Genomic DNA, 26,588 nt, shown 5'->3' with positions numbered 1-26,588 from the left:
CGGTAAAGGTAGATGCAAAATTTACACCAAAAGGTAATATGTAATGGTAAAAATTGATAATATTATGTTGAAAGACGATAACCACTCGTAGATGCGACAGATCACAATAACTCGTAGGTGAGCAATCATAGTTATAGCTGCAGGCGACGTGTTCATTTTTAGGCTTAAAGTGCGGAGTGTCTGTGTATGGGTAATTTAACCGAAAAATGTGGGGTCCATGGTTGAAGCCACGAGAAACTATGAGTAGTAGGCGGGGTAACTACGGAAGTCAGTGGCACCTGCTAAATTTCGTTGACCGTCGCATTCAAAAAAACATTATTATGGATATTTTTTTCGAAATATAACCCCACCCCCATACCATTTTTCTGTGTGCGCGCCTGAATTTAGTAATCGAGAAAGATGTTGAAAATATCGTGGATGGCCAAACGAACAAACGTTTCCATTATCAGTGAATACCAGATAAAGGACCAACTCTCTTCGGATTGTCTGCGCCGGATTCTCCAACTATTTGGTACGTATGGACATGGTAACTAATATAATGTCGTGCAGGGAGGATTTCAACCTGGAAAACTACGTGAGGACACACAACAAGGAGGATGAGGAATGGCTCCATCCAGATAGATACACTAAACCATGAGTGCCACGAGTCTCCCACTGACAGAGGTCTCGGGCGCGGTAGAACACTTGATGCCAACCTGGTTGATAAAGCTGGTCGACTTCTCATGCTGAACTGTAATACGGTGAACTAGATACGTACAATAATTCACATGTAACTATATTTATTAATACATATAACCAGGGTCTTTCAGAGATAACGCGAGGCCCTTGACAATCGGTCTTTTTGGTGTCCGCTTAAAATTGAAAGAAGACATTTTAGTAATTATTTTGGAATAATCTATAATACGTAAGTGTAGGTACCTAATCTCGTCAGTTTATTTAGACCAGTGGTGCACAAACGCGGCCCGAAATGGCATTTGTTGCGGCCCAAAATAACAAGTAATTCATCGCCAAATTTTTCATTGAATATGATAAAAATCTGTGTTCGATATGTGAACAAACTATGCAGTAGCAACGATATATAATCTGAATCGTCACTGATAGAAAACTTAATGCGTTTTGTAGAACAACGATTAATTGAGATCGAAATATCAGGAAGGCGATATGCAGAATTTTTACAAATATCTTCCTGAAGAGCAGTTTCCCACCCTACGTAATAAGGCGTTTGTGCAAGTCTTTTTGGAAGCACCTACATTTGCGAGCAAGCGTTTTCCTTATTAAAACTAAACTAGTCTCAACACAGAAACCGCTCGAACAATGATAACCTCAGTGCTATACTGACGATAGCAACCATAAACACAAATGCTTGCTGCCAGTATGCAGTGTCAGAAATCTCACCGCTAAGTTCCATCGTGCAAATATGAACGTAATGCCGAGTGGAGAGTGATTGAAGTAAAATTGCTGATAAAATTATGTAACTATTAAATTAAAAATAAAACATAAAATGTATATCTCATCTAGTATAATACCTATATCATTATTTTTGCGGCACGTGAAAAATTAGAAAATGGATAAATTGGCCCTTCTTTCAAAAAGCTTGTGCACCACTGATTTAGACGCTACAGTATACTGATTATTGATATTTAGCTCGAAAAGATGGCCTAAATTCTTAATTTTTGACCTTCACATGCCTTTAAAGTTGATTGGCTTAATTCCTATTATATGTTTTGAAATATGTCAGCGCCCGGGGGTTCCATGTAGGATGTAGGCACCGCCATTGGTATTAGGTAATATCTTAAGCCCGAAATTCAGGCAGTGGCACTGAATTGCGAATTACGATGATAGTGCTAGTTATTGAATATATTCGAATGCAATGCAGTAGCCTTATCGCTATAAATAAAGATTTTCGATTGCATATTTCGTTCAAATTACGAGTATTACCATTTATTTCAATATGTAACAATCATCATTTTCTACAAGCAGTATACCATATTGCCAGAAAAGTGGTACTTATGGGGAGCTCAACAGGTATACTAACAAAATCAAGCAGGTGCCAATGACTTCCACATTTACCCCGCCTATTCCGTATAGCTTCTTGTCTCACTACAGACCCCCCGCGACACTTTTTCGGGTACATTTCTCATATTCAGATAAGTACCTACTTGGTATTTTCAAGTCTTCGCGATGAACACCTGACTTGTAGTTATAACTACGGGTACTCACTTACGAGTTATTGCGACTAGTCGCATCCACAGATGGATATCGAATGAACGTTGTCTAATAATCATGCATTGGGATCATCGGTGTACGTTTGTGTCGTCTGCTGTATTGTGTTTTAGACATGCCGCATCAGAATATTAAAGCAAACATTGTATGCCCCAAATGTTTGCACTAATTTATGAGTACCAGAGGTCTTCCAGTGGCCACGCACGTTACGTGTCGTAGAATCCCGAGAGGAGTGTGACCAACCCATTGAGAAGGCTGCTCGACAACCAAAATATCCGAGTCAAGATCCTGTCATGAAATCCTGACGAAGAAGAATAAATAATACCTATTCGTTTCACCTATGTAAATAATTCGTATTTTTTCCATTCCTGAGGGGGGTTAGGAAACCCCCCCACCCTGTGTGCGCGCCTGCATATTGCATTCGAAGTATGAGCAATGACTAGCACTACCATCTGCTAGCATGCTTATCATGTTAACAGTTTCGTGTCATGGTCAGACTATATCTATACTTCTTCTTAGTCGTACACCAATGGCTGAGGATCGTGACCACTTTAAAATTTTGTCATCCTTTGAGCGACCAAGACTTTCCATCCTTCTCGATCTTCCGCGTCTCGTAGTGCAGAATGAATGGTGCCCCCAGTCAGCTCGTTCACTTGGTCGCTCCAGCGCGCTGAGACTCTTCCTCCGCTTCGCCTTCTCTGGAGGCCACCCAAGACCACCAGTCTCTCCAGGTTGTCCGGTCCGCGCCGGACAATATGTCCAAAAACGGCAGAATTCGTCTCATACATATTGTTGAGAGCCGTTCCTTTATCTGTAGTCTCTGGATGATTGACTGGTTCGTCCTGTGCTCCGTCCAAGAAATACGAAGCATTCGGCGCCAACACCACATACCAAAGGTATCAATTAATTGCCTTCCGTTCCCACGCCTTCAGGGTCCATGACTCGACTCCGTATAAAAATTTAGAGAACACTTATGTTTGCACAAGCATCATTTTTGTGGCAATCGAAATTCCCCGATCCTTCCATATAGTGGTAAAGGTAAGACCATGACCCCCCACATCTTGATGCAGGCCCGCAGGCCAAGATCTTTGCCGGGCCCCCCTACACATCGCTTGCGTTAAAGGCGGTGGGTCGCTTTACAGTAAAATTAAAGGTATAAGGTGTATGTTTGGCAATTTTTTTGTATTGTTAAATAAATTCAATTGAATATCGACACACAGTAGGTAGTCAACAATTGCATCACATAACTAGACATTTTAAAATGTTAAGATTCTACAAATAAAATAGTGCCACAGACGACTTTTTTCACATTAGGGCAAATTTGTGATGTGTGTTTATCTCATTTATCAGGTCGACCCGTCACGCCGGGGCCCCCAGGCTAGAGCCCTGTCACCCCCCTCTCATGGGGGTCATGGGTAAGACGTATCATCGCATATTTTGCAATCTGTGTGTGCCTTCTTATTTCCGCTTTACATCCGCCCTTTCCACTGACGGTCGATCCCAGATATACAAACTCGTCCACTGTTTCTAAGTTTTTGAGTATACTTGCTATATACAGTGGCGCATCCAGGGGGGGGCACCCCCCAAACATGAAAATTATCAGAATTATTTTAAACATTGAAATTGAAAGGCAATAAACTATACCTTGGGCTTAGACAAATAAAAACACGGCAAAAAATTGATTTGTAATTATTCTCCAGCACCCTTTTTAGAAAAAAATCTTAGATTTTATTTTCTAACACAAAAATTTCGAAACACTAATGTCGGGTTTTTTTAGAAACCCAATCCCTAATGGAACTGTCAAAAAATTCTCGGTGTCCACCCGAATTCCGGAGTGGTGTAGGTCATGGCTGGGGAGGGTTAACAGGGCTCTAGCCTGGGGGTCCGGGTTGTGGGGGGCCCGGCGTGTCGGGTTGACCAGATAAGTGAGATAAACACACATCATAAATTAGCTAGTAAAAAAAAATATATTATAAAATCTATTATACTTCATGGCCATGAACATTTTAAATTATATAATTGTGCAATATAATTTCTGATTATTATGTGTCGATACTCTACAGCTCCATTATTAAAGTAGATGTATTAAAAATCGCCAATAATTCACTGTATAAGTAGATACCCTTAATTTGAACTAAAACACAATTTGAAAAACGTTAATGTAGTGTTTCACACTGCCTTTAATCTTAGCGGTAGGTAGGCGGCCCGCCAAGTATGCTAGCCTGAGGGCCCGTTTCAGGATGTGGGGGCCATGGTGTAGGTACACCAAGTGCAATAGACGAAATACCGATAAACGAAAAATTAGGCTGTGTTGTGTTGAGTAGGTTTGTGTATAAGTTAAATGCAATAATATTTTTTTTGTCCATTTTCAATTAATATTTTGGAACCTCAGTAAAAAACCAAAAATCGACGATAAACATTCGGCATTTTTTTTCAGTGAATTTTTTTTTTCAGTGGAATTCGGCATAAATATTGTAACTCTCTAGACCAAGCGGGTAACACAGCCGATATTATTTGAGTAATGTTTTAGCATACTAGGCGCACATGTTCAGCATGGTCGCTGTTAGTCACTTTAGCCAATCCGCCAGTCGTTGATGACACGCTCAACGGTTACCGCCACTATGCCTCCAATTTAATAAAAACTAGGAGTAACTATAAAAATATACCGCCGTGTATTGTGAAAATATGTAAAAATAATTATATGAAGAAGAAAAAGAGCGTATGGGACTAATTTATATTCTCCTCCTTGCCCCCCCCCCCCAATATTAAATCCCGAGTGCGCCACTGGCTATACATATATCTATACGGCGACTGTTAATTAATTAATTAATAAATATTATAATATTAAATAACTTTGATTGAAAACATCTAATCCTGTGAATGCAATGCAATATTGATTATGTTCAGATTTCGGTACGTAATGGACACAGCTAATGACATCGTGGTTTTTGTTGACGTTTTTTTTTATAATTTTGCCGTTTTTTACTCACTCCGCGGAGTGTGGCTGACAGTGGCAGCAAAATGTGAAGGCAGGTGGTTGGGGCCGAGTTTACTGCACCGCGTCACTTGCAATGTGTTTTTCGTGGTGGTGTGTTGTGTGTGCTGTGTGTAAGTGTTGAAAAACATGGTGCGAAGTGTATTTTAAAAAATGTAAACAAATTCAAAAGATCACCATTTTGTTTATAGTGTATAAAAGATGAGTAGTGTCTGCAGGCGTACCAATTTTACAAGGATTAATCGCAAAATAAACGTAAGTTCTTTGAAGTTTATTTACTTTTTTACGTTACCGTATTTGTTCGTAATCTGCACCGTTTGTTTATTATTTAATCCAATTAGAATGTCAAATTTATTTTCGGAATCCTTAATTAAGTATTGCAAGTGCGGTTAAAATCGTTACTACTGTTCGAATAATTTATTTATAAAACGATTTAGTAATATTAAATTAAACAATTCAAACAGTGATAGTTTTGTAAGTTTATCATTAATTATTATTAAAATCATATTTGTGTGTATTCGTATGATGCCGTAATAATATTCAGTGTTTACTAATTATTAATAAATAATATATAAATTATTATACCAGTGGCAAAAGGTGAAGATCCGACAAAAATAGTGCACACTAAACTTTGACGGTCAAATATAAATATTTGTTTTCATTGAACTAAGACTACATTGTGTAAGAAGATAGTGTTTGTTAGTTTTTTTTTAAATTCAATTAAACCCTGCCTAATTTGAGACATGCTAGATAATAGTCAAAAATATTCGTTTATCTATAAAATATATAAAATTACGCCGTTGGAACATAGCTAATTTGAGATATTTTATAGATAGAAGAATATTATCAATTTTGGTTCGGTTCAGGCAGGGATTAATGGGTTTTAAAAAAACTAACCTACACCATCTGTAGTAAATTCTTAATTCAACGAAAACAAATAAGTATAACTGAAAAGGTGTGCACTATTTTTGTCGATTCGCCCATAGCACACCTAAACTATTATGGTTTGGTTTAGGCAGGGCTTAATTGAATTTTAAAAACTATCCAGCACCAGCTGCAAATTGTATTCTTAGTTCAATCAAAACAAATAAGTATGACTGACAAAGTTTAGTGTGCAATATTTATGTCGGATCTTGACAGCCTACATGCACCCCTCGCCACTGATATTGTAATATACCTACCAATACTATGATATTTATTAATTTGAATCTAAACAAAAATAATAAAATACGTCTACTTTATTAGATGGACATGTAGACATAGTGTGATTGTATAGTTTGAAATTGTGTTATTATTCGAATCGTTATTTTGTTATGTATTACCTAATAATTAACAATCGATTTAATTTTGTTATGTTGTGAGCAAGTTATTTGTTACGTAACGAAGTACCAACATAAGTATAATATTGGTTAATTAAATTTTATAAGAGTGAATAGATTTTATGCTAGTTAGGGAAGTACACACTGGGATTTGCAATTATTCTGGGATACCGGTCTTTTGATTGAAAATATTGGAATCCCAGAATGACGTTTTTATAATATACCTATAGCAAAAAAAATAGAAAGCTGTTGGTTATAAATATATACCTAAATAAGCTGTGCTCAGTTTTACGAACCGGAGTGTTTGATAATTTTACGAAAATATTAGCAAAGTTATCTAATTGTGAGTGTATTTTACAAAAATATGTGTTTTAGATTTTTTCATTATATGGCATATCTAGTAGGTATGTCAAATTAATATTTATATGAGACAGAGCAATAATTTTGCGGATTGTATGAGCAGAAACGGCGTTCTGGTGCACTTCGGTCCATTTCGAGCCCTATAAATAAGTTAATGGTACAGTAGGTACTCCAGATCGTTTATGTGATTGAAGTCTTTTAGATCAAACCAAACCTACCCTAACCTAACTTAACACAACCCACTGTAAAATCAAAAATAAGGTTTTATTAGGTTTTGGTTTGGTTTTCATATTAACTTGACTTGACTAGTTTAAACGATCAAAAAATTTGTAGGTACTTGATTGAAATAACACTGAAATGTCATTTTGACATGTCATATTGATTTCAATTCTACTTAAAGATGGCTAAAAGCAATGACAATTAAAAAATGCATGGCATCGTGTTCTGATATTTATTCTAAAAGTTTCAAATGTCTAGCAAGTCGGGAAGTTAGTTAAAAATCGATTGCAAGATTTGTACCGGACAAAGAACCACCGGACAAATAAGAATACGTGCTAAGAAAAACGTTGTAATATATATAAAAGTCATCGCTATAGACCAAAGTTTTTAATCACGATACTTAATGACGGTCACGCCATAAAACCAAAGTATAATAAAGCGCACCGACTGCCCTCAAATATTTAATGCGCGTTATATTTACGACGTGACAAACTTTAATGCATATTATTATAATACAGACGTAACTATTGAAAATAGTATATTATTGTTCTTTGACTTCATGATCAGTACTCTGTTATACCACACCCAATAGTGTGAGCCAGTCCCAGTTAATTGTATGTTCCCAGATATTTGGTATCAAAACACCTTAAGAGCGTACTTCAGTGAAACGGCAAATAATTTTCAACTGTATGTGGAACGAAATTACGGCCGCGTTGCCATTCGGAGAGCGATAGTCGAGGTGTCTGCACGTCGATTCGTTTTGACATGGCGTCGGATGAAAATATTCTTAAATCGTGTAAAGATGACTAAAAGACTTTACGTATGTACTTAAAATGAAAACATGTCAATGAATATACTATTATTATTAGTAATATAACAATAAACATAACATTAAATGGACGCATGTTGGATTTTTAAGACAAATTATATTTCGTTAGGCACGCGTCATTTCCACAATCCGCGCATCGCCTAGCCACGATCTTTTTAGACCGTGCCTCAACTGAAGTATAGCCTTAACTACAAACATGGTATTGGGTACCTACTGTGTAGCTACTTTCATGATGAGAAACAGAGGTTTAATAAGTTAAAACGAAACATTTTTAAAGACAAATATAAGACGCACTTTGTTAAACTTTGTGTAGGTATTTAATAACAATTGCTTATCATAACTACATACATACATAATATTATCATTGTATGGCAGCTATCTCAATATTTTCAATGTTATCAGTGCCCACATAAGTCGTGAGAGATAATGAGAAACAAAATTTCTTACTTTGCTTGCATTTGCAGTACCTACATAGGTATTTTTTTTTTATAAATATTCTTATAAGTAATAATATATTCAGGCCCAGCCTAACCATACGTGCAAAATGTGCATTGAAAGAGGACGACCAAATTTAGGGGGCGGCAAAAATCAAATAAATTTGTTTTCATTGTATGCTAAGTACTTACCTACATATTTAAATTTTATAACAGCCACCCTTTACAGAGATATTCTCCAGAATAAAAACTACCATAGAAAGAAATACGCCAAAAGTAATTACATAAGGAAAAGTATAATCTTTACACGTTTAAAATAGAGACTACAATATACCCGCAGAATAAATAAATAAGATATAATTACAAGATAAAAAGAACTTTTATATACAACGTTTTTAAATTTTCTGTTGAATCATATAAACTTGACTTGACTAGCTTAAACGATCAAAAAAATTTGTACTTGATGAAATAATACTGAAATGTCAATTTGACATCTCATATTGATTTCCATAGTAACGCACGTATATATTAATAATTTAATTGCTAGGACCCCAGACCCCTAGCAACCAATGATGGTGTTGAAATAACTTTTCATACAAAACAGAATTAACTGAAAATGAATTCAATTCTACATAAAGATGGCTAAAAGTATTAAAAAAATGCATTTGTATCGTGTTCTGATATATTCTAAAAGTTTCAAATGTCTAGCTAGTCGGGAAGTTAGTTAAAAATCGATTGCAAGATTTTTACTGGACAAAGAACCACCGGACAAATAAGAATACGAGCTAAGAAAAATGTTGTAATGAATGCAAAAGCCGATTGTTTATATCAAGACTTTTAATGCAAGTATGGCTTAATTACGGTTAGGAAAGTTAAGAAATATAAGTCGTCCGGAATGTCCTCAAATATTAGGTACCAATGTTGAAAGCTTGTTTCGTTTACTTGATATAGTTTAATACAACACAGTTATAGTTACATACTTTAATGCAAATAACATTATTTAACACGACGTGTATAAGTTTATCCCATATTTATCAACACTCGCGAATCGTACCGACCTTACAGTCACATCTAGGGAATCCAATCCCGAGCCAAAATTCTGATCCCGGGATTTCGGGATTACAATTTGACAATCCCGGGACTGGTCCCGGGATTGACATTTTTTCCATTGTAAATATAAAATTTTTATATTTACAAATAACATTGATGAAATCGGTCAAAAATAAATCTAGTATAATTTATACTATTTAAGACATTTATTGTTAATATTGTATACGTTCAATCTTGGAAATACACAAGTTTAACGGAGTAAATAATATTGTAATTTAAATAATAATATGAATTTAATAGGAGATTGCTGTTTATGATAGTAAAGACTTAATGAATGGATTAGCGAGATTTAAAATCGTTAAGCAAATAATCATGGCGTACTTATGGCCTTTCCGCTTCATAAATCTAATTAGTCAGACAAATATGAAACTGCCGTAAAACGTATGATATCATGGTGGAATTACTTTGTTAAAAGTGCGAAGCATTGTTTTTTTCCAATCTTTCCATTTTTAATAATTTATGTGAAAAAATAAAATGAATCGGCAACCTACACATGGGTATAAATCACACTTCATTCAAACTCAGTTTATTTCTAATGTAGTTATTTTTTTATTAAAAGTATTTTTTCTGTTATATTTTCGCTTTTATTTTATTTTCCATAAAAATTGATAAAAAAATCAATCCCGAAATCCCGGGATTATGTTTATCAATCCCGGGATTGGAATCCCTAGTCACATCCGATATGTAACATACTTGCCTTGTTTTTGTGTTCCATAACCATCCTCCATATCAACCCGTGGACTTATTATTAATTTTAAACTACACTTTATAATATTATGCACCATTAATGATACTCTTTAGGCAGGAATATCAACATACACAATAATATCTAATTGTATTTAATACTTTTCAAGTGAAACCAATTTTTATTTATTTCTTCATTGTTTATGAAGTGTTTTCATGAATGAGGATAGAATAGGGCGGCTTTTTGAATTTTCCACACGGGCGACGAAATGCCGTGTGCGGGTCTGAATATATTAATATATTTTCGTCTCTTCTACAATTTTACAATTACAAAGCTTTTTGCAAAGAAAAATTAAATGCACAAACTGAATCTCGAAGATCACTGAAATTTTTCCTTGGATTTATAACTGCGACTGTAATCTGTATATCCACAGTACTTTTTCCTGTCGGTGTTTCTAAAGTGTGAAAACGTCGCCCGATGTACCGCTCGAAATTGAAAATTATACAACCGGAGGGCTCAATAGTTTTCAGAAAATATTAGTTAGATAACATATTTTATCTAATGTTGTGTATATATGTACAAATAAGTGGTTTAGATTTTTAGATGGTCATATGAAATGCAAAAGTCGTCAGCGGCGCAGGCGAAAAATGGGGTTTACGACACGTCTTACATGTAATTTTTTCCGATGAATCCGACTTCGTATTAAATTGTAAATGTGTAAATATAAAATAAGTGAATTTAATTACTTTTTAATAATTCACAAACCGGAAAACAACATTTAATTCTTCCTCGAGACAGAGCGATTATATATGTGATTTCACGAACCGTAGCTGCGTTCCGGTGCGCTCCGGTTCATTTCGGGCGCTGGCCCGATGCATCATCTGAAAATAATATGAACAAGCAAGAGTATACAACTGGTAATCATGCGTTTCACATTTTTACTACTTAATATAAGTATACTTTATTTAAACTTCGATTAAGAAGCCGTATAAAAATTACGGCCTTTCCACTGAATTAGCAACGGATTATATTTCAAATTTAACATGTACATAAACATAGTTATCAAAGAGTATGGAGTTTTGGATTATAACAAAGTGTATTGAAGAATTATTAACCAGTATGATAGAGTCTATATTCAACGTCTTTAGACTAAAACTTTATTGATTTCTAGAGGACAGTCCTTTATTTTTGAGCGTTGATTTTTTACAATATTTTTCTTAGCTCGTATTCTTATTTGTCCGGTACACATCTTGCAATCGATTTTTAACTAACTTCCCGACTAGCTAGACATTTGAAACTTTTAGAATATATCAGAACCGATGCCAATGCATTCTTGCTCAATGCTTTTAGCCATCTTTAAGTAGAATTGAGTTCATTTTCAGTTAATTCTGTTTTGTATGAAAAGTTATTTCGGCACCATTATTGGTTGCTAGGGGTCTGGGGTCCTATCAACTAAATTATTAATTAATATATACGTGCATTACTATGGAAATCAATATGACATTTCACTATTATTTCTATCAAGTACAATTTTTTTTGGTCGTTTAAGCTAGCCAAGTCAAGTTTATATGATTCAACAGAAAATTTAAAAACGTTGTATATAAAAGTTCTTTTTATCTTGTAATTATTTTCTTTGAAATCATACTTTATTATTTAGAATACCGTAGGTACTTTATTTTTGACGACTTGGAGAAAACATACATCACATTCGATGGGTACCAGAGATTGGCAAGAATCAATAGTACTTATGGATTTAATAAAAAAAAAAAATATTTTAATACTCGTCTCAAAACTTGTCTCGGAAAGAATTGCCATTTCGAAATTTCCAAGTGCAAGAAATATTCTGAATTTTGACTGCACATAGAATTTAAAAAAAATACTTTATTTAATTTCCCGAATGGTTTTATTTAATATGCATTTTTTTTTATAATTTATTGATTATTTTACTTATGCAAATTACATAACCATGGTTTACTCACATTAAATTAAATTTATTCGCGTAAACAGACTCCTTTTTTGCAAATCGCGATCAACGAACATCAGTATAGGTACCTACTGTTGTTTATGTGTATTGCGATGGGCTATTTAAAAATTTGTGTGTAATTTAATAGATTTCATAAATTTATATTAAAACACGAATTGAACGTATATAAGCGAATTACAATAACGAAAGTACTTTTTATCAAAATATAAATAGAAATTCACATCCACGGAATCTACTATCAGAGATGTAGGTTTATAGTGCTTATTCACAATTTCTGGCTTAATTTTCTGACCCTTAGCAACGCATGCCCTGCCTACTCCCACGGAACATCACTGATTTTTTTAACATTGTTGAATGATAGTTGAGCGTTTGTTCTGTGAAATTTAAATCGATATAATTAAAAAAAACTCGTGGGAAATCTTTTTTAGACTGTGATATATATTTTTGACTATTTGGAGGCTCTCTTTTAATTTTTTATCATCATTTACTATCGGGCCACCCAGTTTTTACAATATTATTATTATTCGTTTTGACAAGAGTGAAAATGACAATCACAACCAGGGCTCGAAATGGACCGGAGCGCCGTTCGGGCTTGTAAAATCGATAAAAATTATCGGTCCGTCTCGTGGAAAAAAAATGATCATCCGAGCTAGATAGGCCATGTAACAAAAAATTTAACACACTTATTTTTATAAAATACACATACAATTTGATAACTACCTATGTTAATATCTTCAGAAAATTGTCGAGCGTTCCGGTTCGTAAACTCTTCCGTTTCGAGCGCTGAATTCACAACATTCTCATTCTACACCTGGCTTAAGTGTATATTATAATATTTTGAATTGCTTCATGATATATATAATATATATTAATAAATAATATAATGAGAATATCTAACCAAGTAAATGTGGAAACCTTATTATTATTTATTTATTCACTCAATTAAAAAACAGATGGTAAGTTACAGTTTTTAGAAGCATTATGTTGCAAATTCTCCGCCATCATCTAATGCCAAATTTACTATATTGTTAATCATGCCTGAATGCGTTTCACCCTTTTACTGATATGCAGTTTATATAAACTGCGATCAAGAAACCTTGGAAATACTGTTTTCAAATTTAAGTAGAGTGAAGTTAGTCTAAAATAGTCTCTAAATTAAAACATTGTAACAGGTGCGCCCCCAACTCCACAGAATGCGTTCGCAACCAAAATATTATGTTGATACACGAATGCATATTTTTGTTATAGTATTAATATTGTATTAAACGTTTTTATATATCGTTGAAATATACTAAAATTATATCCACTATAAGTATATTCGGTACAAAATCTAAATTATCTGGATCTTCTCCTTTTGGTATTTATTCCTCTTCGCTTTTATAATTTCAGTACTAATTCCATTCCCAAACAGTCGACACGATATTTTTAGGGTCATTTGCCATTTTTTGAGCTTTCTCTTGTAACGTGTGGCAATGGTTTTACCAGGGAACTCATAAATAATGAGATCTGAAATACCTAACGGGTAAGGAGTAGCAGGTAACCGATCTCGAGTAAGGAATAATCCGGGATAAACTTAAACACGTGTCAAGAATACGTCATACGTCGAATACGGACAAGTGCTCTCGGTTTATGCTTTGATGCTCATTTAATATTGGTTTAGGTATTACACACACTATTGAACGTGCATAATGAGTGTTTCATTTTCGTAGAACACTCACACATTCAAAACCCTGCATCAAAATGTAGTATATTGAATATTGCCTTTCGGAATTCTATATATTATATTCTGTTCTGTGGGTTTTACATACTTCTACAATTCATTTGCGAGTCAACGGAATCCACCGCCTATCAGACGTGGCACGCATACCATAGGTTCGTCGCCGCTGGTCACATATTTTACGTCACCTACCTACCAGATGTTTAAAAATATTTTTTTCATGTAGGTACTGCATTGTGGAAGGGCTCAACAATAATTCAAGAGAAATTCTCTGAATTGTTGTACCTACTGGTTGTTGTATAAAAGTTTGCAACGTCATAAAAACGACAACTAGGCTCGACTTGCCCACTAAATCTCGGAAAAAAACAATTTATTGTAAAATTATAATGATAACTGTAACGACTATTTTTTGATGTTATCCACTTTTACTCTGTGTGTACGCTTTAAAACCAAATGACTGATGTTGACAACATTATAAAATTAGAAACACGGCTTGACTCGCTCATTAATCTCGGACAATAAAAAATATAAGTAAATACATAACCCATTTAAATAATGTAGGGTATAATAAACTATGATATATATATTTATTCAGTTGGCAACGGTTTCAACGGTGTGTACACGCCTTAACTATTATACAATACATAGGTACAGCATTGTCAAAGTATTCAGAATAAATAACTACTTTAACAATGTTCATTAAAATTATAAATCTATTCTAATTAATAAGGTCAATATAATTAAAATGTACTTACATGCTTTATTTTTAATTTACAGCAACCGCAGTGTGGTAACAGTGAAAGTGCCCATCTTGGAATAGTAACAATTTGTAAGTAAGAATATTCATATTTCTACGAGGTGATGGGTTTCATAAAATTATAATAATACAGTTGCAAGTTATTATAACAATTTTTACAATATATTATCATAAGACAGTGTAAGTATCCAAATAAATTGTAGGTATTGGCTATTTTATTTAATTAGTGTTGGGTTTGTACCGGCTCGTGCGAATCGTTTGATAAGACTCATATATATATTTTCATATCCATATATTAGGGCTTGTTTACACCGGCTTATTTCTTTCTAATCATTGGTACTAACTACTCGCACCAATACCGTCATGATTGTGTAAACAGGCATTAATATTCGGCCTGTTTACACGTGTCGGTATAAGTACAAGTAGCGAATGCTAATGATTAGTACCTACTAACCCATGGCCACTGGCCGAATCCCAGAAACTACAAGTGAAAAGTCCGTAAGTATGCTGTCAAAAATTGTCTTATTGCGGACGTGAAGATCTCTTCAGATAGTTTGTTTTTAGCTTGGTTTTAGTACTTATTATAGTTATAATTAAATTGATTTTCTTTTATGTTAGTTCTCCATGCTTTTCTCTCCTATGGCACTTTTTATTAACTTAAGTCTACTCAGTAAACTCAGTCAAAACTCACTTGAGAGCGTGGCGACCAAGACTTGGGTATCTGCTCCTGAGAAATTGCCAGGCGTAAAAAAACTACTGATGCTTCACATCCAACCGTAGGGCCTCGTGATACGGTCGATTACGATCGAGTGTGGTGGGGGTGGGTTCGTATGGAGGGGTATATGTTTGTGTTGTCAATTTTTTTAAAAATAAGTAAAATCTCCATTCCTACGCAAATCGCAGCGGGTGTATTTTCTGAGCTGAACCCACAGTTTCAGTACCTAACGTTTTTACGATCTTGATGCAAATTCAGAGTATTTACTTTACAATTGAGGAGCTTCAATTGGAAATGATTAAGCTGCAGTATGTTTATATTTCAAAAGGTAAATTCCAAGAAACGAAACTAATTAATTTCTATAACGGTCTCTTAAGCGGTGTCCACGTTGGCAACATGTTGCCTACTATAAAGGAGACCACAAAAATTTACATTCCACTGACGTTAATAAAAAATGTCATTAAATAAAACTTCATTATTTTTTTATTCCATTTGTCACTAAAGTAATATGATATTTGTATGTCCAGTATCAGACATAACCCAAAATCGCTATAAATTGAGATATGTTTATTCGGTCCTAAGGGATAATAATTGGGGCGAATGGGTTATCCCATTCGCTGCGTCCAATGTAACTGGTGCGTTGCCCATCAGGTGGCCATTAGATATAATTAGCATATATTTGACAGCACCTATATGTGTGATAATATATCGTCACTGTTCTGGCAGAAGACACTAATTCGAAAAAATTACATATTGAGTTAGTTATACCAAAATGTTCCTTATTTCAAACTTTACCGTCTGGAAACCTTCTTAAAGTCATCCATTTTACGATTACTTAATAAACTCACATGATAGACCATTCAAACATTTTAACAACTTCAAAGTCAAATTACTCAAAACTAGTATTCTCCAGTTAGTGTGTTCTGCCAGAACAGAGACGATATTTTCAAATATGTAATACTTGTAATTAACTAACATTTCAATACAGGTCACATTTACGATCAATTTTGAAGGCAGGGAGTACTAACATTGAACCCCAATTAGGGAAATGATATGTAAATAATCCCTTCTGTATTTAAAATAATTATAGTTGTCTACTTATCGGTAAAGCTTCTAAGTTGCCTCTTCGCCCCGCAGAACCTAAAATATGTACCATTTGGCCCTTTAAAAAAGGTTTGCAGACCATCGAGTTACATAGTACAGACGTTAGATTAACCATTCCATATAAATATGCTTTGCTCTATAAAGTCTCTTATTAATGCTATACTTCAGTTGAGGCATGGTCTAAAAAGATCGTGGCTAGGCGATGCGTGGATTGTGCAAATGACGCGTGCCGAACGAAATATAATTTGTCATAAAAATCCAACATGCGTCCATTTAATGTTATGTTTATTGTTATATTACTAATAATAGGTAATAGTATATTCATTGACATATTTTCTTTTTTAAGTAGGTAGGTACATACGTAAAGTTCTTTAAGCATCTTTACACGATTTAAGAATATTTTCATCCGACGCCATGACAAAACAAATCGACGTGTGGACACCTCAATTGGTCTCCGATTGGCGACTAGTGAGAAATTTCGTCGCACCTACTGTTGAAAATTATTTGCCGTTTCACTGACGCTCTTAATAATTAAGGTTATACTTCAGCTGGGGCACGCTCTAAAACGATCGTAAAACAAAGCATAATTTGTCATCAAAAATCAACATGCGTCCATTTAATGTTCTGTTTATTGTTCTATTAGTAACAATAATAATATATTCATTGACATGTTTTCTTTTTCAAGTAAATGGGTAACGTTTTTAGTCATCTTTACACGATTTAAGAATTAATACCCCCGTCGCCATCACGAAACAAATTGACGTGTTCACAGCTCGACTTTTTCCAAAATTTTGTCGCGCTTATAGTTGAATATTATTTGCCGTTTAACTGAAGTATGCTCTTAACATTGACAGCTTATCTGCGAAGAAGATGTGCTGTCATTCATAATAAATTAGTACTGCGTAAATGTGATTTAATCAATATGTAATATACTATGTCTGGTATGTAAGCAATTAGAATGAATTGTCATACATTAGGTGGTCATTTACGCCGGAAATAAAATAAGGTAATAACAAAACTTTTGAATATAGAATATGGAATCTTTCCTGAAGTCCCCTTCATGGCAGCCACATCATGACGCGGGCCCCCTTTAGTTATCAAATTGTATGTGTATTTTATAAAAAAGTGTGTTCGATTTGTTATATGGACTATCTAGCTCAGATGGTCCAATTATTTTTTCCACGAGGCGGAGCGATAATTTTACCGATTTCACGAACCAGAAGTGCGCTCCGGTGCGCTCCGATCATTTCGAGCTCTGGCCTGCGATTTCCTAACTATCGACTCGTGTGTCACCCAACGATATGACGTAATTGTGACGTAAGCCAATACACGCTCGAGGCAAGCCGCCCAACGCACACGGCTCACCATAGATATTATTATGCTGAAACACCTATTTGTGTATGGGGACAATGGATAACGCCAGTGTTTGAGTAGCGTTAATTTCTCGAATGCTATTATCACTCCGGTAGTACGTTACAATGATGTCATATGACGTCATGTCGACCGGGCGACTTCATCCCGCAAGTTATAACATAAGGCCCCTGGTGACATACTCAACTAAAAACTGCCTTTTTGAGGGTTGGTGACTTTTGCCTGAACGATGAGGATATCTAGTACCTATATAATAAATAGTTTAGCGATCTATTATCATAACATAAATTTATATTAGTTTTTACAACTAGCTACTTAAATGTATTATGTGGCCTCTGCTATTGATCGTACCAGGAGATGACATCACGATACACGAGGATCCTCTATTGAATATTAAAAATAATTATTACCTGCATAGCATTGTCCCATATATGGTCGAGTGCGATAGTGTTTGTCATCGACTCGTATATCTCGACGCAAACCGTTGTCACTTAATACTTTGGACGCGGAAGACGCACACGGTGCGTAATGACCAGGCGGCCGATCGATGTAATTAACGTGCATTTTAAAGGGGGCAATTAAAATCTCATTATCTATTCAGCAGCGAAAGCGTTAATAATATAATGTACGAGTATTATGCTAGTTTTCTTTGAAATACGGGTGGCGCCCGCCTCGTGAGAAAGCTCTAAAAATTCAACTACTGTTAGATTGTTACAATCTATTCCTTCATCCCCTTCATCAGTACACCCACATGCAATACGCAGATTAATTAGATAACTGAAGCCTGACATATATTTAATTCTACCGTGGTAACTAAGTAAGAAAATTGTTTTGTTTCACCGACTTTCAGATTACTGGGAAAGATATCAAGTGGCTTCACGTTCGATAAAGTATGTAGGCAAACTCGCCATCTGATCGGATAATAAAAGTAAAAACGTTTACATACCATATGAAATTAATGACGAAGAAAGGTGAAAGTATGTGTAGGTACATGAGAAGATGATTAGTTTAGTTAGTAAGCTGTTAGTATCATACTAATTTACATACTCCGGATGCTGTAGCATTCTTTACAATCCTTACATCCATTCTCTTCGAAGATTGTGGAGGAAAATTGGTTGAGGCTGGTTGTCTAGAGGTTTCTGTGCGCTAAGTTTATTTACAGTGACCAACCATCTTTAATATTTATAAGTATAATGGCTGCATATTGGGACGTTGCCCATGGCACTAGCTTGTATATCTTTCACGAAAGAAAAACTCCGGATATGATCATATGGAAAAACCTGGCTGTTGAATTATTTACGGTCAGTGTATGGTAATGGAACTTCAATTAAAACAGTTGTTTTAACTGTATGTAGCGTTTCTTTAAAAATAGTCACCATCTCATTTATTACAGCCAAATTTATATAAAAAAAGATTGCATGCTTTTCATAAAATACGCCAGTGTTGATGAATAAAAATAACACTGACTAGGAAATTAGATACCTCGTCCTATATACTTGCAACAACGTTTTAGAGCCATCCAGCATCCACAAAAAACATATATTTTGATACCTAACTTACAAAATTAAATGAATTTTAATTTGGAAAATACGGTCGCCATTTTGTTGGTGATATAAAATAATTTCCGGCTTCTCCATTTCCTGTCAAATTTCAATGATATATGTCAAGATTTGGTTGTCTCCTCAAAAAGTGCAGTTTTTTAACCCTTACTCGTGCGACTGATAATATGTACGTCTTGTACTATACTTAAGTAGAATTACAGTATATAAAAAACGAGAACTTATAGTAACATCTATCGGCAAAAAAAACAAAACTAACTGTTTCAGTCTATAATAAAAGTAACTTTTCATCGAACAGTAGTTGAAACAAGCAGAAGTTGTCCATCCGCAAAAATGTAAAACTAACAAAATGTATTTATTTTTATTATAAAATCACCGTTTAAAATTTATATATTATTATCATCATCATCATCAGCCTGAATCCATCCACTGCTGGATGAAGACCTCTTCAAGCTGCTTCCACTTCTCTCGGTCCTGTTCATTGCGGTGCCACGTACTTCCGTAGAACTTTATCATTAATCCAGATCCAGCGGCCTCTAGGTCTACCTTGCGGACGTTTTGTACTTCTTGGATACCACTAGATGACTAAATTTGTCCAACGGTTGTCTCTTCTTCGAGCTATGTTATTGTAATGAAGAGAGAGAGAGAGCTTCGAGATATATTATTATAATGAAGTAAATTAATAATAAAGGCAATAAAAAATAAGTCCTGTGTTTTGATAAAAATATGTGCCCATCCATGATTAATGTTAGTAATGGTGTGTATAAACTTAAAAGGTAAATTTAATTACAAACAGCCACAAATGGTGACCCCGACACGAAACTATAAACAACTGGAAACGGCTGACTTTCAATAAAAATGTAAATGGTGTCAGATGCAACATTGTAACGTGATTTCCATTTCAAGGAAGCTTCTAATAATTTTATAATATGTGAAATTGTATTCGATATGGCATTAAATTTAATAATGCGATGTTTAATGAGCAGAATGAGGGGCCTCATTAATCACTTTCAAACAATAATCATTTCAGAGCACGCGTTAGCAATAAAATTACCTGCTCGATATATTTTACTATTGCACATGATACTTTTTATGTATATTGTCAGTTTTCAAAAAAAATGTTACTTACTGACATCTGTGGTGAATGCATAAATTTAATAGTCACTGCAAGGTGCATTATAATCTTTTTTCTATACCAGCTTTTTTATTAACAAACAATTTTATTGAAACTGCTTTTATGCTGCACGGTTTGTGGAGTGGACTATCTGTATAAAGCGTTTTTGGTCAATCGCACCATATACCAATATGAATTGAGTCATGAAAATCTAAAAACAAGCATTATGTAACGATTCATATTTTTAATTGCATAGCCAGTCTAAACGAAAGTCATTTTCAAACTCACCGTGAGATAATCCTCATCATAACCCGTAACTCGTATTGTATCACTGACTGCCCGACGCAAGAGTGAGAGAATCAGAAGATGTGAATAACCGCGCTTTAAACTGAGGTAAGTATAGAACATTAGGAGTATGTTTGCAATAAAGTAAAATTCTCGAGTGTGGAGATATATGGGATAAACTTAAACACCTAAAAACTGATATTCGTCAAAGTTTGTCATGACATTGAGCGGGTTTTGTATTTAATGAATTTTATGGCCTGATCGCTATTAAGTCATTAACCTAATCCGGCGTCAAAGTTTTGGTCTATGGCGACTGGGTTTCGCATTTATATATTATTAATCTATTCGTATGTTCTGTGACTAGAAGACTCGAATATTGTTCCAATCACGACTTTTTTCCCTTTGGTTTGTTGGTTTTGTTGCAAGCTAGCAATTAATGAGCAAACATCGCATCAATATGACTAGTATGTGTCATTCAATATAGAAATCCAACACTATTATGGAAATGTCATCAAGTATTGGACCTAATACTAAACTGACGTTCATAAGGTTTTTTTTTTACCTATAAACTCTTAAATTACAATGTTGTTTGACGAGCTATGTGTATCTAATTATAAATTATAACAACTTATTCAATAGATAATAATGTTCCTAAAGGTTATTGACTTTTAACATTCAATGTTGCACATCATGTAATTTCAACCATACACCGCACAGAGAGGTCAGCACAGGTCGAGGCAACCGCCATAACTCATAACGGTTTTTTAAATATTGATTGATTGATTTAAATTATTTGATGAATTACAATCACTATAGAAATAGTAATTTTAAGATAATGATCATAAATAAATATACACATATCTTATTTTCTACTACCGATACTTGTTTGGTGTACGAGAGGACTGTTTAAACGTTTTTTTTCTATTGTTGTCCAAAGACATCCAGATTATTCAGTTATTTTATAAACGTAATAAATAATATAATTGATCTGCCTGTCATTTTCAAAACCATTATAATGGAGCTCTACAGCGTAAATACTAGTTATAGTACCTAATGAAATATTTGTCTATTGATCAGTGTTTTCAGTATTTTCATGAAGAAAAATTTTGATAGGCTGTTTTTTTTTTGTTATAAAATACATCTCAAAATCTACAAGACGAAATTGAGTCGTCTAATAAGTGGTGGTGGATTTCTGGAAGGAAACAGAATGAATACTTATTATATTATTATTATATTAGTAAAATAAAGCATTTTTTTTGGAATTACAAAATATAGTGCTCCAGTAGAGTATAAGTTTTATAACTTTGCACTTTTTTGCACTTTTTACTACACTGATACGCCTCTTTCCCTGCTTATCTCGCATAAAATTAGATCAAACAATATTCACTTGTATTGATATAATATGTAGTATTAATAAAAAAAAAATATTTTTAGAATATATTAGATCATTTTCACCCTAGAGTCGGGGTGCAAAGTTATGAAGTGGCAACTCTAACTAGTAGTTTGTTTGCGTTTTTCTCGAAACTGGATTTCCAATATTAATGAAACATGCACAGTTTATAGAAGACATTCCATGTAGCAATTCTAGATAATATCAAGCTAAGACAAACTTCTTGAAAATCATGCACCTGCAACAAATCATTGCAATTAGGTAAAGTGGTCAGATAGTAGTGGTGAAGTGATAAGGTAAGATGCAGGTATAGGTGTATGTGCTTAAATTCAAACGCAAAATTTTTAATAATATGGCTTAACATGCATTAATTAACATTAAATATCTATAAATAAATATTAATAATATCTGAGCTGCAACTATAATATTGTTATCGTGCAAATTTTAAGAGCATTGACATAAACAAAATTAACAGTGCATAATAGGCGGCGACGTTCATTTTTGATAACTGGATTCTTCGATTTTTACTTCAAACTTAAAAATTGCCTTTTTTACACAATTGTCAAATTTGTTTCAAGTCAACACGCCTCATGGAACACGGTTAGGAATCACTGCTCTAGATGGAAGAAAATTCTTGACTAGGCCTGCAATTAACAGTGACCGCCATATTAAGAATGAGGCAATGTATATGAAGAGCATTGTCCGTTTATGTTGTCTGCGCCGAGCTGTCCCGCCTTGTAGACACAACATGGAAATGTTAAATCCAAAAAAATGTAATATTTTATTAATATAAACAATATACATATGAAGTGCCTAGTTTCAAAAGCCCCTAAAACGACGACTTTAGGTAGTTTTGAGAAAAATGAGAAAAAATCATATCTATTAAATCTGTGAACTTGTTGAAGTGTGAAGTATTTATTTTTTAATTCGTTACATTCTAAAGAGTATTTTGGCTTTCCATTTTAGGGGTATTTAAAAAGCACATCCAACCATTTTAGCGTGTTTCGAAATTTACCCTAATTTTTAATCATACGTATTGACGGTTTCTGGCGTTTTTTAAAGTTCAATCTTTGGCCACCATATAGGTAACAAAAATATCCATCTAAATACATATCTAACTCAAAAACCGTTTTAGGTGCTTTTGAAACTAGGCGCTTCAAGCATATGTGGTTTTTTACCGCATCGCTATATTGTACATAGCTTACAACTAAAACAATTTATTTTGCATACTAAAATTATAATGTAATAATTTACTCGCAATATGTAACGCAATTATTTAAATTAATTATCATAGAGAATTATGATTAAAATGCATTCAAGTAACATGTTTTTACTTTCGATAATCTCTTTTATATCCCGTCGTCTTTAATTCATAGTGAAAGTGAATTAATAGTGAATCTCCAACGTTTTGGACTGCCATGTTGCACTAATGAGATATTATACTACATTATCATTACAAATAATTACCTATTTCGACTTAAAACCAAAAGCTTAACATTATTCTTAAAATTAACTTCTCAGATAATAAAAATAACATAATATTATACAGTAATTGTTAATTGTATATTAAAGTTGTATATTAACAAAATAATTCGTAATAATTATAGGGCCGATGCATGCACAAATGTTAAAAAATGAGCAACCTTTATGATGTTTCAAATAATCATATTATTCTGTGTGCATTAAATTTAATCTATTCTAAACCATAGAACAGATTAGCAAAATAAAAATGTGAAAGCAAGTCACCATAGACCAAGGTTTTGCAGACAGGTTCACTTTATTCCTTTATGACGGGTAGGTAATAAAACGCAATAAATACAAAGCGCGCCCAGTGTCGTCAAATATAGCCAATATTGAATGCACGTTTTGTTTACGTGACAAATGTAAAGCATACTATGACGATACAGACGTTACTATTGAAAATACCATATTCTTTTTTATTTTACTATATCCGATCCTAAGAAGATCATATTATTATGGGCCTCCACCAAACAGATTTTTGTTTTACGAGAAATGAATGTTATCCCCTTGCTCAACATATTAAGTCCATACGCTGACTCCAATCACACATTGAAAAACAATATGTGTTTCTGCCAGACCCTGTATTCGACCCTGGGACCCATGGCACTATATTATGTTCTTTAGAACGTGTTTAAGTTCATCCCACATTTATCGACAGTCGACCCAAACCCTGTTACAACTTCACCCAAAAGCCAACCCATTTCAAGTGTTACCTGATCTAAACTAAACGTACTTTTATCGTGACTTTCGTGAAGGGACAACTATTAATTTCAAGTAACGATTTATTTTTCGAGTGCAAGCACATAGGTTTTTTTTATGATCAAACGAATGAAATATTTTGTCAGACAAATAAAATTTTGCCACTTTAGCATACTTGCACCGACTGAGTAATCATTGTGTACGTAGGTACACTATAATTTTCACAGTGGGGAAAATATTACAATAATAATTCTAAATTAATCGAAAATCAAAATATGTAGTTATTTTTTTCAATTTTATTGTGATAAACTGATAATATAAAAATCATGCGATTATCGTTTTATTTCTTCAATATTTCGACGCACACTTTTGATATTTAGTTTGACATGTCTTTTAATAAAAACTAATTAAACAATATATCTCATTAATGATCTTTATTGTATGTTTTTTCCATGCATGCTTAGCTTTGCTGTAATTCGTCTTAATTATTGACTAATTGAGGTAATTTTATAATATTTGTTTGCAGTTTTATGTATCTGGTATGATAATTTTTTTTAAATTTCTATTGCAATTTAACTATTATTAGCATGAGGCAACATATAACATAAAGATTCGTATCAAATCGCGTTCATGTTAAATTTATTCGCAATCTGCTTTCGGAGAGCTATCGCGTCTTGCTATCTTAAAATAATCCACCATATCTAGCTGTAATTAGTAATCGCCGCGAGTTTTACAACGCAACGGAAAAGATTCTGCATATTTTCAGGCAATAATCGAAATCTAAGTAGATTCGGCTTGTCTGAAATTGTGCAACTACCATGAAACATTAAATATTTCGATTCAATTATTATACGATTTCCACCCACCAACCACCACGTATCCACATCCTTTTAGGCGCAATGCAGGTAAACAACCCTTAAGTGTAAAATATTCCTATTTCGATTTCGAAATTGGCAGGACAAAATAATCTAGTCAACCAATGATACCTAAACAGATATGCACACATAAAGGAGAAAGGGCTTCCAATTAACCGGAGGAAAAACACTACCCGGTTAGCGGTTATTTTGCGAATAACTAACCAGGTAACCGGTTTAAACCGTCGTAGTATATTATAATCCACTTGTTGAATCCACTACGTCCATGTCCAAGCTCTGGATCCAAACAAATATTATTGAAAAAGATATTGTGACACGCCCATACGGGTAAATAATATAAATATAAATACTTTTATTTATATTAATTGTTGTACTTTTTTTTCGACTATGTCCGATCCTAAGAAGTTCATATTATGGGCCTCCACAGAGTGGAAGTTTGTATTAACAGATTTTGTTTTTACGAGAAATTGATTTCAGCCACTTTCTCAACTTTTAGGTCCATACTCTGACTCACTGAACCTATACCTACATTTATTATTATTGTAATATTGTTCCAGTTTCGAATGATTTGAAGTGAGTACCTATTATGAATTATTGTTGACATTTGTTTTGATAGCATTTGGTGCCTAAAAGTTACAAATGGGTGGACCTCTAATAATAATTTAGATGATAGTTTGACAATGATTGCCCAAAGGAAGACCAATCTAACCATTTTCACGACGAATGGGAAATTGAGGATTTCCCTGGGATGATAAAATACAAGACAGGTTGTTTAATTTGTAATCTCTCACTATCCTCGTAAGTCACAATGGATTCGCGTGTTTAGGACAGGTTAATCAGTGGAATTATTAATACTAGAAAGAATTAATTATTATCAAGTATGTAAGGGTACTAAGACTTTAGTCATTATTATCAAGTATCTACTGCAGTGACGTCCCTAGCCCTCCAGGCAGTACCAAAATGCCGCCACATTTTTTTTATACAGTAGGTACTTTTTATCATCTTTTCATGACTCCAATATCTAATAAATGTGTTGTATGGATACATTACTAACAAGATATATAGGTACCACTAAATCTAATTTTAATGCCATCTCTGCTTCAATCAAATACAATATTGCGAGTCATTTAAACATACACCTGACAACTTCCTAAACTCGCGAGTGGCATATTTAGATAAATTTTAAATTATGTATGCACGTGTCATTGCTGTTCACGAAGAATGTGATGTCCAATGACAGCGGAAGTAAACTAGACATCGCGAACCCGACACAAAAATAAAGTCCCGTTAAAACTTTTATAGTACCTTTGTTTCCAACCAGTG

General features: G+C 34.0%; 1 protein-coding gene across 7 annotated transcripts in view; it reads left to right on the top strand.

Moving 5' to 3' along the window:
- The first annotated feature begins 5,287 nt into the window (after nt 1-5,287).
- The window catches only part of LOC147078982 (uncharacterized), a 274,685-nt gene continuing 253,384 nt past the window's right edge, over nt 5,288-26,588 (top strand). For 6 of the 7 annotated variants that reach the window (XM_085951899.1, XM_085951906.1, XM_085951928.1 and 3 more), the window contains exons 1-2: nt 5,288-5,473; nt 14,653-14,704. The gene's annotated coding sequence lies outside the window, so the exon portion shown is untranslated. Of the gene's footprint in view, nt 5,474-14,652; nt 14,709-26,588 lie in introns of those variants that run through there. The other variant, XM_085951891.1, reaches the window with a different exon arrangement.

This window comes from Rhyacophila brunnea, unplaced genomic scaffold, assembly GCF_057557595.1.
Source record: "Rhyacophila brunnea isolate RB1 unplaced genomic scaffold, BYU_Rbru_1.0 scaffold_10, whole genome shotgun sequence".
Classification (NCBI taxonomy): Eukaryota; Metazoa; Arthropoda; class Insecta; order Trichoptera; family Rhyacophilidae; genus Rhyacophila; species Rhyacophila brunnea.
This window is presented reverse-complemented; position numbering and strand designations above follow the sequence as displayed.